Below are 19233 nucleotides of genomic sequence, written 5' to 3'. Positions count from 1 at the left end.
CATGCTACACGTTGCACATGGTACATGTGGCACGTGCTGCTCACTGCACATGCTGGAGGCTGAACCCAAAGTCTTCCTGCAGAGATGGATTGCATGCTTATCCTATTTCCTTAAGACTGATGACTTCTGTAACAATCAGGGAATTTTCTAGAGTACAACACAAACCGACGTGGCCCTGGCTGTTCACTCAGTCACGATAGATGACTTTATTAGCAGAAATAGAGCAGTTATTATACCAACAAACATAGGAATATAGAAAGTCTGCTGCCAATATCCTCACAAAGCAATCTGATAGGTTTTTGGAGCAAAGACCAAAACGGAGCAAGCGGCAGGGTGAGACCCAGCAGCGAGCTGACGGCCGTCCAGACGGAACGCCCGAGCTCCCCCACGCTGAATACGCCCCTCAGCTGAGGAGGCTGCACAGAAATGCCTGTGAGTGCGCACAGACAGAGCACCCCAAAAAACAATCGCCCAACACCAGCTGGGAAACTGAAGGGGGCAAAATGAAGTGGGGGTGCAAAGTCTATCATCCTCTGAGGATGAAACGAAGCTCAAGTTCATGTTTATCCTCCAACTCACGAGGAGAATTTCCCTTTGATATGATTGCTGTGGCGTCAGCCACAATCACGCCTGGGTCTCAGAGCGTCTCCCGCAGAGCTGGTGTGGCACGGGGCGGACAAGCCCTGGGAACTCGCGGCCCCGCGGCCCTCGCCCGCTCTCCTCGTGGTCTGGGGCTCCCGGGCAGATGGAGTCTCCGGAGCAGGTGCTCTCCCAGGTGCACTTTCTGAGGTTTTGCACACTGCATGTGTTATTAGCTAACGGCTAATTTGGATGGAAATTCCAACATGTTTGCGTCCAAGTTGAGCATGATGTGACCTCCTGCAAGAAGTCTGAGACAGTGAGTGGAGAGCAAGGGCTGCCGTCCCCCTCGGTGCCTCCTGAGGCTGCTGGCTGTGCCGTCTCGGGCTCTGCCCCGCGCTCTTCTGCGCCACTTCTGATCACACTGCCAGCAGTTATTCGATGCTGCTGTGCGTCTGAAACTCACTCGGGCACCTGTCTCTCTCTCACAGGTCGTTAACCAGGGCTACCCGGACCTTCAGTTGATCTGTGAGAGCGTGGATACAGTCGTGCTCTTTTCCAAAGATAAAGTAAATGCTGAGAGGGACTCTGTCTCTCTACTCACTATTTTAACTCATTTTCAAAAAAAGTTACTATCTTTGTCAGAACAGAATGTGTTTCCTGAAGAGATGGATTGCTCCCTCCGTTCTGATGACGCTAAGTCACTCCATCTTTCCGGACTGCTTACGAGGCAGCCCAGAGCTTTCCCGGTCTCCCTGGCTGCAGCAAGCACTGGGTGCCCAGCCTTGCTAACCTGGGGAGGCACTGAACCTCCCAGGAGCTCCGTCGAAGGGGCTTTTGACTCCGACCCGCGTCTTCAATGCCTTCCTGGTCACCATGCGTCTCTCAGCCACTGGGACAAAGCCCTGCCATTCCAGTTAGCTTCAAAGGCGTCTGGGTGGATCGGCTGCTCACTTCAGAAAGGGGAGGGGGTGGTGTATTCATTTAGGGGCTAATGTGAAAACCCACGCCACGATTCTCAGTGGAATCACCAAGTTCCATCAGTCACGCCTACATATTATTTATGAATCAAGTCTATGAAAGAAAGATTGATAATTATAAACTAGAGCTCCTTAAATGAAACAATAGCATTCAACTACAGTTTTCAGTATTGTCTACTACCAATTAGTAGGGGTTCAATCACATAAAAGTCTTTCCCAAGCCATCTGATAAATTTATAATCAATATGTATACAGAGATATTTGCTTGCCTTTAATCAACTTGATGTTTCTAGAAAAATCTGATGGCCAAGTTTGTCTTAAAAATATATTTAACTTGAGAAGTTAGATCTGAAAATGTAAATAGCTCTGCAAACTTTGGAAATGGTTATAATTAAGTGAAATGCTGATAACAGTATCTACATAGTAAGAAAAATACAACAGAACACAAAGAGGCATTTATCAAAGAGGATGGATAGAAGCTAAACACACACAAATACATTTGTTAACAAGTATTTGCCACTAGAGAAATCCAGATGAAAACCACTTGTTTAATTTAAAATCAATTAAAATGGTGTGAGGGCTCACAACATACCTAGTCATCATGATTAACATACAAAATACTTTGGTGAAAACACTGTGTTTGCAATAACACCGAGAAACCTGATTGCTGCAGCAGGCGGCGGGAACGTGAGGTGTCCCAGGCTCTCTGAGTCGGATGGAGCAGAGTCCACCAAGTGAGAGCCACTCAGGGGCTGCCCTGGGCTTTACCCCTGGGAAGTGAGAGGTTCCACGGCGTGACTGCCTGTGCCTGACGTGACAGCGTGTTCATGTTTCACAGCCGGCACCAAACATGCCAGACACGCTCTACATCAGGTGAGTGGACACACCCAGCGGCATACCGGTGCCTGGGCACCCTCCTGGAGGGAGGAGCAAGGAGGCTGACGGGACACAGCCATACACGTGCACAGACGTCACAGGTGCAGCTCAAGGCCTTACACCCAGTGGGAAAGAGCACCAAGGCTGAAAGACTGCACCCTGTGTGATCCCATTTATACAACATTCGTTTAAAATTTGTATTTATTGCCGGCGCCACGGCTCACTAGGCTAATCCTCCGCCTAGCGGCGCTGGCACACCAGGTTCTAGTCCCGGTTGGGGCGCCGGATTCTGTCCCGGTTGCCCCTCTTCCAGGCCAGCCCTCTGCTGTGGCCAGGGAGTGCAGTGGAGGATGGCCCAAGTGCTTGGGCCCTGCACCCCATGGGAGACCAGGAGAAGCACCTGGCTCCTGCCTTCGGATCAGCGCGGTGCGCCGGCCGCAGCGCGCCGGCTGCGGCAGCCATTGGAGGGTGAACCAACAGCAAAGGAAGACCTTTCTCTCTGTCTCTCTCTCTCACTGTCCACTCTGCCTGTCAAAAAAAAAATAGTATTTATTCATTTATTGAACAAGAAAAGCAGAGAGAAAGAAAAATATGGAGACAGAGACAGACAGAGATCTCGCACCTGCTGGTTCACTCTCCAAATACCCACTACAGCTCAGGCTGGGCCGTGACAAAGCTAGGAACCGTGAACGCCATCCACTGCGCTGATCTGAAGCCAGGAGCCAGGTGCTTCTCCTGGTCTCCCATGGGGTGCAGGGCCCGAGCACTTGGGCCATCCTCCACTGCACTCCGGGGCCACAGCAGAGAGAAGGAAGTAAGTGTCAGTCCCGTGGGATCTCGCTATGCTTTCCATAACTGCCTGTGAAGCCGCATCCGTCAGCATTAAACTTCAGGCACAAACACCGTCCATGCAGCAGAATCCTCAGTGAGCAGCTGTGGCCTGGCTGCGTGGGGTAGGCAGCCCCGGCACAGCCCCGAGCTGCGGCCTCCCGTGGGGCCTCCCCCGAGGTTATCACCATTCCGCCGTGCTCACTACAGAACTCCGGCTTGCTCATGATTACCTAGCCCACTGCCCTCAGAGCCAGGCAGCTCGGCGGCATCCTGCGTGCCGTGAAACCTCGTGTTTCACACATGCGAGGGCAGCCGCACAAGCGCTGCTGACGATGGGATCCGCAGGCACGTTTCTCCCGGTACAACCTCCATACCCCTGTGTAATTTCTTCCACGATGCACATTTTCCACAAACTTTCAGAGGAACCTGAATAATTTGAGTCAATTATTGATGAACTAATCATAGCTGAAGGTTTCCATTTTCGGTAATTTAGAATCTCTAATTAAAGAAGAAAGAATGTGTGTCTTCCTGGATGAAAGCCAATAGCATGAGTGGGTACAATACCAAGTGGTGTCTGCATTCGGGGAGTAATGGTGCTTTTCTTCTTCTTTTTTTTATTCTTTTTTTTTTTTTTTTTTGACAGGCAGAGTGGACAGTGAGAGAGAGAGACAGAGAGAAAGGTCTTCCTTTGCCATTGGTTCACCCTTCAATGGCTGCTGCGGCCGGCGCACTGCGCTGATCCCAAGCCAGGAGCCAGGTGCTTCTCCTGGTCGCCCATGGGGTGCAGGGCCCAAGCACTTGGGCCATCCTCCACTACACTCCCTGGCCACAGCAGAGAGCTGACCTGGAAGAGGAGCAACCGGGACAGAATCCGGCACCCCGACCAGGACTAGAACCCGGTGTGCTGGTGCCGCAAGGTGGAGGATTAGCCTAGTGAGCCACGGCGCTGGCGGTGCTTTTCTTCTAACATGCCTCTTGCCAATGGCAGCGGATAATCACCTAGAGCTCTATTTGAAAATCTCCCCCAGGCTTAAGCAGACAAAGGAGAGGACCGGAGGAACGGCAGTTCTCAGGGGAACCCTCAACCCAGACTTCAGAGGTCCTGTCCCCTTGCCAGCCCGGAGCAGTTAGACTAGACTTTCTGGGATGAGACCCAGGCAGCAGCAGCACGGAGAGCCACCGAAATAAAGCACACCGTTGGCAGAGTGACGTTAATTCCAGAGAAGCCAAAAAATCTGCTTCTCATTCAGATGAACAAGAAGAGAAGGCGGGTGCCAGTGCCTCCTTGTCTGAAGACAGAAGAGCGACAGCGTACTGCAAATTCAGAGAAGAGCCTTGGCCAGGAATGCACAGCGTTGAAACTACTCAACAAACCAAAATTAGAAACATGTGACCAGTCCTGGCAGAGCCTGCCCCCGCCCAGTCCCCCAGGCTCACTCCCGCCGTCTCCCACGGCTGAGCCACCCCTGGCACTGCAGTCTGGGTGTGACTCCCAGGGGCTCCTGTGCAGCATTTCCCCACGGCTGCCTAAGTCCAGCCCCTAACCCTGAGTCGGAGGCCTGCGGGCTCGTGCCCTCCTCCCAGGGAAGAGAGAGCAGCACTGTCACAGGGCACGGCTCCCTGGCTGGCCTCACTCTCCCCAATCCCGCTGGAACCCCCTCGGGCAGCTGACCTCTCCCTGGGAAAGGGGACCCCGCCCACGCATCTGCTGGACTCCGGAGCTCTGCTGGGCATGCACAGGCCTGGGTAAACTTGGGCTGACGGAATCAGGGGACTGGGGATGCGGCCAGTTTTTGGCCCCGGCATTCTCCCTCACGTCCCTGGTTTATACTTGGGGTAAATCGTTGGGTAGCTTCTGTGTTTTGAGCCACGATGTCCCCAGCTGTCACATCACCGGAGGTCATTCACAACGTGAATGTGTAGATCTGGGAGTAAAGAAAACGGTGCTTTCTGTAGGAAGCCGGTGACCTCTCCTACTCTGCGCCTGGGAAAGGCATAAATCACTACCTTATTCCACGGCATTGCTTGCCAAACCAGTGACCACCATGAAAAATGGCCCAAATGTATTGCTGTGAAGGTCTTTACACGATTTACTCATATTTAATTTTAATTAATTACTTATTTTGGAACAAGTACAGACCTATGAAACTGTTGCAAAGAGTGTGTAGCTTCCATGTATTCCTGTTCAGTCTTGGGCGCTGTGTCGTGCGTACTTTCTGGCTTTCTCGTGAACTTGTAGCAGCTAAGGAACTGGCAAGAGTCAGGGTCCAGACGCACCTTGGCCTCACCTGTTTTCCACTCTGTTCTTTTCCTATTCCGGGCCCAACCCAGAATACCCCAGTGCACTTAGTAGCCTTGAGTCTCCTCTGCTCTGAGACAGTCTTTCCCTATTTTTTTATGACACTAACATTCTCGAGAAAACTTGCTGACTATCCTGCAGGATGCCTGGAATTGTGTTTTTCCTGTTGTTTTTCTCAAGTTCATCCGGGTGTGTGGGACCTGGGGGAGAGCAGAGCAGAGGTGCTGCGTCCCTCTCACTGCACCCACCCGGGGTCCCTGGCACTCCCCGGGCATCAGGAGTGGCATCAGCTTTGTCAGCAGGTCGGCTCCCATGCAAGGTTTGCATGCTCCGCCCACTCCCGCCCCCTGTCCCCAGCGCCTATAAGAAACCCAGCCCTTGGCTGCCCATCAGTGGCGGCTGTCACCTTTCAGCTGTTGCTCAAGGGCTCAAGATTTCTCCACTGTAAACTCACTGCTCTCCCCTTCCGTGTCGCATTCTCTTGAAGGGAGGGACCAAATCTAGCCCAGCCTCACGGCAATTAAGCCACTGGGCTTGTGTGAATGGTGCTGTTTTGCTGTGGATTGAAAAAGAACGGATAATATAGGAAAATGGGACCTGGGTAATAAATGGAAATCTATTTCGGTGGCAGATAAATAAAGCACAGCTTGAACGAACGGAGGCAAAGTCAGCGAATGCACACGGCCCCTCCTGCGGCTCAGGAGGGAAGAGCTGACTGGCTCCAGGAGAGGGGAGGGCAGGGCCGGGGCCCCAAGGCTGTCCTGTCCGCAGTGCGCATTCCGGCAAGCTTTATTCTCGGCAGGGGGCGTCCCCCCAGTGCTGGGAAGGGGCTGTCTGCAGCTCCTTCGAGGTTCACATGAAACAGTTTCATGGGACCAGTGCTGTGGCACAGCGGGTTAAATCCCTGGCCTGAAGTGCCGGCATCTCCTATGGGCGCTGGTTCGAGTCCTGGCTGCTCCACTTCCAATCCAGCTCTCTGCTGTGGCTTGGGAAAGCAGTGGGAGATGGCCCAAGTCCTTGGGCCCCTGCATCCACGTGAGAGACCTGGAAGAAGTTCCTGGCACCTGGCTTCGGACCGGCGCAGCTCCGGCCATTGTGGCCAACTGGGGAGTGAACCGTTGGATAGAAGACCCTTCTCTCTGCCTCTCCTCTCTGATTTTCAAGTAAATAAATCTTTTTTTAAAAAAGTGATGTTTAAAGAAAACTGTTGCTCTGATTGACAGAGATGAGGAGACATGTGTTACCTCTGGCCTCACAGCCCAATACCCCAGAGACGGTGGCATGCACTCTCACTGGCTGAGCTTGGGTAAGCTCTTAGAAGAGGGAGGAATTGATGGCATTGGTCAGGCAAAGTCTGAAAGAAAGTCACAGCAAACATGGATCGAGGGGCCATGGGTATACTTTCAAGATTTTATTTATTTATTTGAGAGGTAGAGTTACAGAGAGAGGGAGAGAAAGGTCTTCCATCTGCTGGCTCATTCCCCAGATGGCTGCAAAGGCTGGAGCTGGGACAATCTAAAGCTAAGAGCCAGGAGCTTCCTTCAGGTCTCCCACATGGTGCAGGGGCCCAAGGACTTGGGCCATCTTCCACTGCTTTCCCAGGCCATAGCAGGGAGCTGGATTGAAAGTGGAGAAGCCGGAGCTCAAACCAGCTCCCATACAAAATGGATGCACTGCAGGTGGAGACAATCTATGCCAGCCCCTAAAGGTACATTTTCTTGTAGGAAGGTTTAAGAGAGAGGAATTCTACCTGAAGGGGTTTGCAAAGCTTGCCATGCTGACCGGCCAGCAGGTGGCCCCACGCAGTGGCTCTGGGGCAGTGGGCTCAGAGCAGAGGGCGAGCGCCAGGTGTCCCGGGGGCCAAGGCCTGGTGGCGTCCTCGCTTGGTTCTCAGAGTGGCACGTGCAACTGTCTCCTCAGCCCAGAATTATTCGCCAAACGATTTCCGAGAACAAAGCTGCTCTCCTATTGCAAATGTTTTACTGCAAAATAAACTTCATCTCGTAACCCCATTCTCTGAGTTTTTGAAATACCTTGTGCATTTTCAAATTCTGAGAATTTTTCAAACATTTATGAAGATGTGGTGTTAGGCTGATAGATAAGCTACGTCAGAACTCCAGAGTGAAAACAGAAATCCTGAACAAGCAAAAACCAAAGCCTCCTGTGTCTGTGTCATTACACAAACAAAACGCAAGCTTGATTCTCAAATCTATGTCAGAAGAACAGGAAATCAACCCACAGAGGGCGCTTCAGTGTGCGAGAGTCACTGTACCCACAGGGCAGGTTCTTGGGCTGCAGGGAGAGTTTGAGGACTTTCCGTGGCAGGACAGGCCCACAGCGGAGCTGGCTAAGAGCGTGGGATCGGACCCGCCCAGCACCTGCTCCAGCCCGGGTGCTGTCCACGGAGTCTGCAGGTGGGTTGAGATGTACAGAGCTCAGAAATTTCACCAAAATTATGTGGAAGTTAATACAGAATTCTAGAATGTCTTCTGGACTCTAGCTTGTAGTTAGTTTGAAAATTCAGCTCTGCTAAGATTTTCAAGATTGTGCACGCTTGCTGTTTGTTTTGAAACCCCGTATTTTAATGCACTTTTGTGAAGGGAGCTCACCTTCCTCGACACTCAGTTATAAGAGCCGTCCTGAGTGCTGTTCTCGCTAGCGTCCTTTCTGCGGAGGCTCACTGTGTTTCGGCGTCTGATAAAGGAGCCGCGCACAGGGAGAAGAAGAGGACAAGGTGCCCGGGTCTTGCACGGTGTGGCTGGGCACACCTTCCCGGAAGAGAGGCTGAGAAGCCATGCGAGTCCACGGCCCCTGACTGTGCCAGGAAAGAATCCACGACGAAGCAGCAGCTCCTTCCGCGTTAAATTAGGGATCGACCACATTTCCATTTAAAAGCCTAATGAGACACTTTATGAAACCTGACAAAATGAGTGTAAAATTCATGAAAAAATAAATGAGTAAGACTGTTGAATATATTCTGAAATAAAAGGAGTAATGATGAAGGAATAAACAGCTTGCCAGATATTAGAGCTATCACACATTAAGAATAATTGAGCTGACATGAAAAGCATAGAAAAAAATCACTAAGAGTGAAAATACACCCCAGGAATGATAGTGCACCAGATATGTATTTAATGCATATTAACTGAAAGAACAATTCAGGAAAGAAACAATTCCAGTGTTGTTCTTGGTATCCCCGGATGGAAACAGAAGTCAGGAGTGCGTCCAGTGCAGGAGGAAAAACTTGTAAACCATCCTCACTCCTGGGGCTACAGGGTTTGCTGTTGCCACTGCTTTAAGGGGTCAGCTCTAGAGGCAGAAGGCGTGAATCACTAGCAGGATCTTCTGTCTGTCTCCCTGCCCATCTTACACCAGCTCTCTACCACCTACTTACCATCTATCCGTCCATCTGACCTGTCTACATTTACCATCTACACGTATCATCTATGTACATATGCACGACCTGTCATCTGTCATTATCTATTATATATCTTCATGTATCATGTATCACCTGTCATCTATATGCATCACCCATCTATCTCTATCAGCTCTCTCTCTCTCTCTCTCTCTCTCTATCTCTCTCTTGCCTTCTCTCTCTCTATGCCACGTTTCTGTCTACTTTTCCATCCATTTATCTGTGAAGCACCTGTTTACCTGCCTATACTCTAACTGAGAAGCCGCTGTGGGCAACACTACCCAGGCAGTGCCTGCGTTAACCAGTGGTAACCAGGAAATGCGAGTGTTTCCTTGGTGGTCTTCGCCAGCCTGTGGGGCTGTGGTCTTTACATGCGTTGTGTGTGAGACACAATCCACGTGAAAATGGCAATACATGCTCTAGGGGCAGTAGCACTCCTCATTATAAAGATGTTACGTTTTCACTGGACTGCACATACACCTTTCTTAATGCTTACATTTTTCTTCAGGAAATAGACAAATGGAAGAATATGTAAAATATATCCCCCACTGTCATTATATGATTCCTGGCACTAAAATCTATCCTGTGTGCAGCCAAATCTAAGTGGCAACTGTGAAGGCTTGTGACAGGGATCCAGAGTCCCTCAGGACCGCGAGTGAGTGGCCACCACCAGTGCCCCGGCCACCAGGAGCACCTGTGCTGAGACTTCTCACCTCCACCTCCCCGGTCTCACCTGCAGCTCCTGTCAGCCCCAGCCCTCCTCTCCGCCCATCCCCTGGATTCTTGCATCACCCAGGGCCATCTGTCTCTGGCCCTGCACGCATCCCGGCTCCTGCTCAGGCCAGACCACAGCTGAGTGCATGAGGACTGTCTGTGTGTAGGGGACGGACCAGCTGCGGCGATGCGTGCAAACGAAGCTCCTCAAGGCTCCTGTCGCTCACTCTCCACTGCTGTGCCTTACGTCATCTGTGCGATTCCAGTGAGGTGTGCGTCAGACCTCACATACACGCATGTGAATCCTAAAGAGAATGATCGCAGGGACACTGAAAGTGCAGTGCTGGGTGAGGATGGCTAAGAATGGGGTGGACAGCAAGGAAGACAGCCAGTGGGAGCGAAGGCGGACAACACCACTTTCTTCCAGTCTGTTTCACCGCACAAGAGCCGATTTGTCAGCTCGGTTCGTGAAAAGGATTTTGAGCAGCAGAGCATACGCGAGCAGGGAGTGTACAAGGCTGACAGCAGTGTCCACGCCGCAGCGCCACGCAGCCCTCCTGCTGCCGGGAAGAACCAGATCAGCTTCTTCCCTGCTTGGATCTAATTTCCAGCCCTTGTTTTTAAAGAGAAAATCAGACGTAGTCAAATCGTCTAGGGAAGGTTTCTAAGCCCTCATTTTTCTGCCATTGTTTACTCTTTGAAATTATTCACAGTGCAAACTCTGAACATTGCATGGCAGTTTTGAAATAATGATCCAGGCAACATTTGACCGTCTGGGTGGGCATTTGGTTTAGCGATGAAGCTGCTTCCTGGGTTCGAATCTCCACTCCACTTCTTATTCCCGTTTCCTGCTCACGTGCACCCAGGGAGGCAGCACAGAGTAGCTCGGGGAGATGGATCCCTGACGCAAACGCCTCCCACGGGCTACGTCCCTGGCTCCTGGCTTCAGCCTGACCCAGCCCCAGTCATGGCAGGCACTTGGGTGGTGAACCAATGTACGGGTGATGTCTTTGCCCCTGTCTTTCCAACTCTCTGTGTGTCTCTCTGCCTTTCAAATTAAAAAAAAAAAGTTTAGCCATTACAACAAATCCATAAAAAAATCTAATGAGTTCATGCGTGTTTGTTAGGAAGTGCCGAACACTGCGGCGTATTGCTTATACAACGTGGCGCGTTGGTGCTAGAATGCGTTAATTACACTGATAGACATTCTTTCTGTCACTGCTGTTTCCCAAAGAAAATGTGCTCATTTTGATACTACTCCTATCTTTTCAATGAAATGTAAAAGCATTAATCAGAGATTGCCTTAAAAGTACATAGGTGCAGCCGGCGCTGCGGCTCACTAGGCTAATCCTCCGCCTTGCAGCTCTGGCACACCGGGTTCTAGTCCCTGTCGGGGCACCGGATTCTGTCTCGGTTGCCCCTCTTCCGGGACAGCTCTCTGCTGTAGCCAGGGAGTGCAGTGGAGGATGGCCCAAGTGCTTGGGCCCTGCACCCCATGGGAGACCAGGAGAAGCACCTGGCTCCTGCCATCGGATCAGCGCGGTGTGCCAGTCACGGCGGCCGTGGCGGCCATTGGAGGGTGAACCAACAGCAAAAGGAAGACCTTTCTCTCTGTCTCTCTCTCTCACTGTCCACTCTGCCTGTCAAAAAAGAAAAAAAATAACTAATTAGGGGCCAGTGATGTGGCGTAGCAGGTAAAGCTGCTGCCTGCAGTACTGGCATTCCATATGGGCACCGGTTCGAGTCCAGGCTGCTCTACTTCTGATCCAGCTCCCTGCTAATGGGCCTGGGAAAGCAATAGAAGATGACCCAAGTGTTTGGGCCCCTGTGTGAGAGACCCAGAAGAAGCTCCTGGCTCCTGGCTTCAGATTGGCTCAGCTCCAGCCATTGGGACCATTTGAGAAGTGAACCAGTGGATGGAAGATTGATCTCTCTCTCTCTCTCTGCCCCTGCCTTTCTGTAACTCTGCCTTTCAAATAAACAGATCTTTTTTAAAAACTAACTAATTGAAAATTTAATTCAGGAATCATTTATTTTGAACCTTTATGTCTAAAAGGATAGGGTGGATAAGGAGGAAGTGCCACACTCACACCCTGGCGACTCCATCACCTGGCGAGCTTGTCCCGGCCACACTCGTCCCACTGGAGCTTATGTCTGAGACACGTAGGACAAACCCTGAGCTGTCCTCTGCTCTCCGTAGCATCTCCCCCAGTGCAAGCGGTCTTCGTACATGGCTTCTTTGGCCTGCACACGCAGAAGCTGGCGCTCCTCTGCTTCAGTGGCTACGCCCATAACCTTGTCACAAACACCACATACTGAGTACTGAGACTCTGCATAAAAAGGAAATGCATAGGACACCTCCACCACACAGGCAGCGACAGGAAGCACAGGCAAACAAAACCCTGAAACTGTGGCACTAGGCAGCTGTGGACGGTCACTCGCTGATAGCTGAGCCGAACGGGAAGGCAGGGCGGCTCCTGCTCCTGCGGGGAGGCGGGGCCAGGAGCATCTGTGCGTGCCGAGGAAGGACCAGAGCGCAGTAGCCCGGGAAATCCACACACACAGTCTTCAAACCACAGGGACTGCATCCCCGCTTGAGAGCGTCATCTGCTTGGTGCTTTGGGAACATGATGTCCAGGTGTCCATGTACGAGATCACGGCTTCCCAGCTTGCTGTTGCCATTGCGAGGGGCAAGGGCTTTCCTCCAGCCCACAAGGGAAGCAAGGGCCCGGGAGTGGTCTCGGCTGCTCTGCCCGGCCCCCCCTACATCCCCCTCCCCAGGCTGCCCAGCACACTCCTGAGAGCACGCGGAGGGACGACTACCCACTGCCGGTGAGATTTGCATGCACACAGCCTGAGCCGGTCACTCGCAGCAGCCACAGGACCACTACCAGAGCCAAGATCATACATGTCACCTATGGCAGACTCTTGACAAGACCCCCTCTGCTGCTCGCCATAAAAATTCACACTGCCTAGGGGCCGACGCTCTGGCAAAGCGAGTTAATGCCCTGGCCTGAAGCGCCAGCATCCCATATGGGCACCAGTTCTAGTCCCGGCTGCTCCTCTTCTGATCCAGCTCTCTGCTGTGGCCTGGGAAAGCAGTAGAAGATAGCCTAAGTCCTTGGGCCCCTGCACCCACGTGGGAGACCCGGAAGAAGCTCCTGGCTCCTGGCTTCAGACCGGCACAGCTCTGGCCGTTGCGGCCAATTGGGGAGTGAACAATTGGATGGAAGATCTCTCTCTCTGTGCCTCTCCTCTCTCTGTGTAACTCTGACTTTCAAATAAATAAATAAATCTTTTTAAAAAATTTTTTTAAAAACATACAAAAAACAGTAGCTTTAAAAAAACTCACACTGCCAACATAGATTCCAAAACCCTGAGGACACGAGCACTCGCGATGCTGTCGGGGAGGAGCAGCCATTTTTGGCGCCAGTAATCACTATGGAAATGAGAGGAAGAACCGAGACGCAAAGCCAAGTCTCTGCGGCGGCAGAGCGAAACGCTGGATGCGTGTGGGTGCTCTGCAGGACGGTCGCCGACTCACCTCCAAGCTGCAGAAAAGGCCCCTGGGCTCTGCTGCCCGAGGGCAATGGCTGCCTCCCGCCGCTCGCTTCTCTCCAGCAGGGGTCCCTGAACACGTGTCAAGGATGTGGGCATTGCCACGCGTCTTGTCGTGTGTACTTGACTGCATTTCTGGAGCTGTTCCAGCTCAGAACCTGCAGTTCTATCCAATCATCTAACCAGACGCCCGCCTCTTCACAGAACAACCAGGACACCAGCCGCTCCCTTGCCGCACGGCGCCCACACTCCTTACACAGTCCCGCCGCTGTGAAGAGCAACGCAGCGAACACCCCTGTGCAGTCTGCGTTGCTCACCTGAGTAACTGTACCTGCGGTGAGGCTGGGTGGAGAAAGGCCAGCCCATCTGGGGTTCTGACAGGCACACGAAGTAGCCTTGCACAGGGGGCTCGTGCGGCCCCGTGGCTGGGTGCGAGGCCGTGTGGGCCCGCCCGTGCTGCCGGCACTGAGGCTGCCCGTCTGTCCACATCTCCCCTGCCATGATTCGGTCCCAGAACTCATGCAGACTTTGACGTTTGGTCACAAGGAGCTAAATTCTATTGCAGTGCTTCGAGGTGGGTCTCAGGGTCGTTACAGAGCCCACGTGACTGAACTCTGCTGAGCCGCCCCTGGACACACACCACGGCCCCCATCCCTGGCCGTGTGCTGTCCTGTGCCACCCTGGGACCCTGACAGCAAGAATGAGCTTGCCAGAGGCCAGACAGACTGGGCTCCCTCAGTCTCCGACTGTGAACCCCAGAGCCAGACTGCAGCTCAGGCCAACGGGGCTGCCCGCCCCGGGGTTGGCTACACTAAGAGCTGACTGACACGGCCTCAGGGTGCCCAAGACCAGCCACCTGGGGCAGTGCAGCCAGCAGTGAGCCGCAGCCGCCTTCCCTGCGGCACCCACACATGTCCAGCCTCTCAGGGTCCCCCCTGATGCAGTGCCCTGTGCAGCTGCGGATCAGACTCCCCCCCCCATCTGCAGTGCCCTGTGCAGCTGCAGATCAGACTCCCCCCACCCCACCCCGCCCTGCAGTGCCCCGTGCAGCCGTGGATCAGACCCCCCCCCACCTGCAGTGCCCTGTGCAGCTGTGGATCAGACTCCCCCCCCCCCCATCTGCAGTGCCCTGTGCAGCTGCAGATCAGACTCCCCCCACCCCACCCCGCCCTGCAGTGCCCCGTGCAGCCGTGGATCAGACTCCCCCCCTCTGCAGTGCCCTGTGCAGCTGCAGATCAGACTCCCCCCACCCCACCCCGCCCTGCAGTGCCCTGTGCAGCCCCGGATCGGTCTCCACCTTCTGGAAAACCTGGCCAGGACTTGAGGGGAGCAAAGTGGCCGGGCCCCCCCTGCTGCAGCCCAGCTTCCTGGGGTCTCAGCTCACGTCTGCCTCTCCCAGATGCCTATTTTCCGGCTTCCCCTGTCTGTCCTTTGCTCTCCGTCTTTTCTGTGAAATCAGCATCCCCATTTTCCCTTTCTCCAGCTCAGAGCAGCTGCATCGACTGGTCCTGAGGCTGCCGGAGATAATAATTCACGATTCAAACTGATTCTAATGGGGCTGTCTTACATTCAGTGGAAACCATCCTGAAAACTGATAGCAAGAATGGATAGGAACCAGATCAGATCTGTTCTCTTCATATGAATTTTTAAAAGCACAGAAATAGGATTTTGAAGAAAAAGAAACCACTATGACTTGAACGATGTTCTCAGCAGAAGCGGTCATGGTGCCAGGGGGGCCTTCACTTAAACTGACCTCTGGGGGAGTGGACCCTCATGGCGCAGCCAGGGTGAGGCACACCCCCGGGGTGCTCCCTGCAGCCAAGGGACTGGTGCCAGGGCAGTGAGCAGGACTGGGGCTGAGCCCCCTGCTGCACAGAAAAACCTGAGCAAACCGGATGTGGCGAGTGGAGCGGCTTTCAAAGCACAGGCATGGTCATAGTCAAAGTGGAGGTTCTCTCCTCCCTTCAGAGAAAGGCACCTCCCTCTTTGAAGACCTGTTCTTTCCACTGGGATCTCACTCACAGAGATCTTTTTGCCAGAGTGTCTTGGCTTTCCATGCCTGAAATACTCTCATGGGCTTTTCAGCCAGATCCGAGTGCCTTTAGGGCTGATTCTGAGGCCAGAGTGCTATTTAGGACATCCACCATTCTATGAGTCTGCTGAGTATCTCACTTCCCATGTTGGATCACTCTCCCCTTTATTTATTCTATCGGTTGGTGTTAGCAGATACTAGACTTGTTTATGTGCTCCCTTTGACTCTTAGTCCTTTCATTATGATCAATTGTGAACTGAAATTGATCACTTGGAGTAGTGAGATGGCATTGGCACATGTCTAAACAAGATAAGAGTCGGAGAACTCAAGGGGCTTCCATAGCCTTGGAAACTCATAACTGGTGCATAGGGAGATTACTGATGCCATAAACAGGAGTGTCAATTGGTAAAGTCAACAACAGGAGTCACTGTGCACTTACTCCTCATGTAGGATCTCGGTCCTTAACGTGCTGTACACTGAGGCTTAATGCTATAACGAGTACTCAAACAGTATATTTCACTTTGTGTTTCTATGGGGGTGCAAACGACTGAAATCTTTACTTAATGTACACTAAACTGATCTTCTGTAAAAAAAAAAAAAAGAAAGAAATTTTCAATTCCCAACTTGACTCTCACTGGGATTAAACATGACAATAGGTCTGATCTGATTTCATCATCATTTTAAAAAAATCATCTATTATTTTTCACTTTATGTTTCTGTGTGGGAGCAAACTGTTGAAATACTTACTTAAGGTATACTAAGCTGATCTTCTGTATATTAAGATAATCGAAAATGAATCTTGATGTGAATGGAAGGGGAGAGGGAGTGGGAAAGGGGAGGGTTGTTGGTGGGAGGGACGGTATGGGGGGGGAAGCCATTGTAACCCATGAGTCGTACTTTGGAAATTTATATTCATTAAATAAAAGATTAAAAAAAAAAAAAAAAAAACGAACCAGCAAAAAAAAAAAAAAAAAAAAAAAAAAAAAAAAAAAAGCACAGGCAGCAAAGCCGGCCCTGGAGGCGGAAGACCCCCGGGGGAGCTGTCAGGGCCTCAGAAGCTCCCCCAGGAGGAGACCAGCAGTGATGAGGACGAGGCAGCAGGACATGGGAACCAGGAGAGCCGGACTGAAGCTGTGGGGGCTGCTCCTGAGACCCTGGCCGGCCGCCCGCTGCGGGAGGTGCCCCTGGCTCTCACCGGCAGGGACCCCTCAGAGGGAAGCAGCTTCGAGGAGCAGGGAACAGGCTGCAGTGGAGCCCTGAGACCCCGCTGCCCGCTGGCGAGCCCCGGGCCTCCAGGGACCTGAGACCCCGCTGCCCGCTGGCAAGCCCCGGGCCTCCAGGGCCCTGAGACCCCGCTGCCCGCTGGTGACCCCTAGGCCTTCAGGGCCCTGAACTGCAGCACCGGCCTCAGGCAGGTGCAGAAGCAAGATGACCACTATGTCTCTGCTGAATAGCAAAGCTGCTGTGTGCTCCAGGAGACAGATGCTTGGAAAAGTCCGAGGTTAACCGTGGAGCGTCAGACAGGATGACACAGGGCTTTACGTCATGGGAAACGATGCACGCATGGGTATGGATCCTTACGTGCTCTTAACAGCCTCACTCGGACTCACCCGGACCTGCAGGTCCCATGGGCCGATCAGGTCTCTGCATCGGGAGAGGCATTGGCACCCTCAGTGGTCCCCATGCGCACTGTCGCAGACGGTGGATGTTCTCTTGCTCCTTGCTGCTCCCGAAATGTGCTCGGGAAATTCCCCTGTGTGTGTGGGGGAGTTTGCCTCTTGGGCATTCCAGCGTGAAGGCCATGGACTTCCTACTGTGGCAGGGCAGTCTCCAGGGAAATATTCCAGCCGTGGCCTGAGAAATCGGGCAATGACCTCACCACTCTCCCGGCTCTGGAGCTGCGCTCTAAAATACCTCACGAGCTAAATGTATGTGAGAAGCAGAATCAACACGGTAGAGAAAGCGCCACCTCATCGCGGCTTCACGGTGCGGCTGCTCAGGAGCAAGGCTCAGGGTGTCACCATCGCACGGCTCCTTCCCTCCACCCGGAGAAGTGCTGATTGCACCATTTCTCCTTCGCACGGCTCCTTCCCTCTAACCCGGAGAAGTGACTGATTGCACCATTTCTCCTTCTGCCCTGGGTCATAGTGATTTTAGGATTGCTTTGTAAGAGTCCCTGGACTATTAAGAGATTTTAAAGTTTGGCTGGCATTGATGCTGTGGCACACCCTGGCCTGAAGCACCGGCATCCCATATGGGCACCGGTTCAAGTCCCAGCTGCTCCATTTCCAATCCAGCTCTCTGCTATGGCCTGGGAAAGCAGTAGAAGATGGCCTAAGAACTTGGTCCCCTGCACCTAAGTGGGAGACCTGGAAGAAGCTCCTGGCTCCTGGCTCCTGGATCCTGGATCCTGGCCTCAGATCGGTGCAGCTCCGACCGTTGCAGCCAACTGGAGAGTGAACCAGCACATGGAAGACCTCTCTCTCTCTCGATCTCTCTCTCTGCCTCTCCTCTCTCTCTGTGTAACTCTGACTTTCAAATAAATAAATAAATAAATCTTTAAAAAAAACTTTGGCTGCCGTTTGAGTCAACAATACTTTTCCCATTTTTGTATTATCTTTAGAATCTGTGTATGCTTTATAAATTTGACTAAGTCAAATTTATCAAGCTTCATTTTTCTAATTGAGATTTGAAAGGTTATTAATATAAATTTTGGGAAGGTAAACATCTTACGAGCTCTTCATACATCACAGGGTTTTATGAGGGATGACATATGAACAGTAATTTTCCTCTAATTTATATATATGTGTATTTACATATATATAAATATATATATATTCTTATCTCCTGGCAAGAAGCACCTGGGATTCACTCAGATTTATGATACTATCAAATAGTAACAATAATAAAATATAACCATATTTATTTCTCCTTGAGTAAATATTGAGCTATGAGAGTTATCTAATACAAAGTTTAATGAAGGAGATAGCAGTTGAGCATATGTTGTTGTCATCCTTTCCCAATTATGGAAATTTTAAACCCAGAAAGATTAAAATGTTTGCCAAAATGAGTAGGGAAACCACATCCGAAAGTGATGTTAGCTCACGTTTGGTGATGCGCCTGGGGTGGGCTGACGGCAGCGGCTTGTCTCCAACTCTGGCCGATGCTCCGACCCCCGTGCACAGCCTGACAGCGCCACAGCAGGTGTCCACACCTGGGCGTCAGCAGCACTCAGCCGAGCTTTGGAAACCAAGTCAGATCAGCATCTTGCACTTGCAAGGGCACTCAGAGGACTTGGAAGCGCGGAGGACGCCACAACGGAAACCTGTTCTGAGACTGTTTTTTTTATTGTTATTATTTTATTATTTATTTATTTATTTATTTATTTATTGACAGGCAGAGTGGACAGTGAGAGAGAGAGAAATGTCTTCCTTTGCCATTGGTTCACCCTCCAATGGCCGCCGTGGCTGGTGTGTTGCGGCCGGGGCACCGCGCTGATCCGATGGCAGGAGCCAGGTGCTTCTCCTGGTCTCCCATGGGGTGCAGGGCCCAAGCACTTGGGCCATCCTCCACTGCACTCCCGGGCCACAGCAGAGAGCTGGCCTGGAAGAGGGGCAACCGGGACAGAATCCGGCGCCCCGACGGGGACTAGAACCCGGTGTGCCGGTGCTGCTAGGCGGAGGATTAGCCTAGTGAGCCGCGGCGCCGGCCCTGAGACTGTTTCTGACACTATGTCTATCATGGTACTCACGCACACATATGTGTGCATGGCACCAATTAACACCTCTTAGAAATAATCTTATGGGCTGGTGCTGTGGATAGTAGGTGAAGCTCCACCTTCGGGGCCAGCATCCCATGTGGCCACAGGTTCATGTCCCGGCTGCTCCTCCTGTGATCCAGCTCTGATGTGGCCTGGGAAAGCAGTGGAAGATGGCCCAAGTGCTTGAGT

Source organism: Oryctolagus cuniculus, chromosome 16 (assembly GCF_051225735.1).
Source record: "Oryctolagus cuniculus isolate XC-2025 breed Fujian yellow rabbit chromosome 16, ASM5122573v1, whole genome shotgun sequence".
NCBI lineage: Eukaryota > Metazoa > Chordata > Mammalia > Lagomorpha > Leporidae > Oryctolagus > Oryctolagus cuniculus.
The sequence above is the reverse complement of the archived record's forward strand: the minus strand, read 5'-3'. Positions refer to the sequence as shown.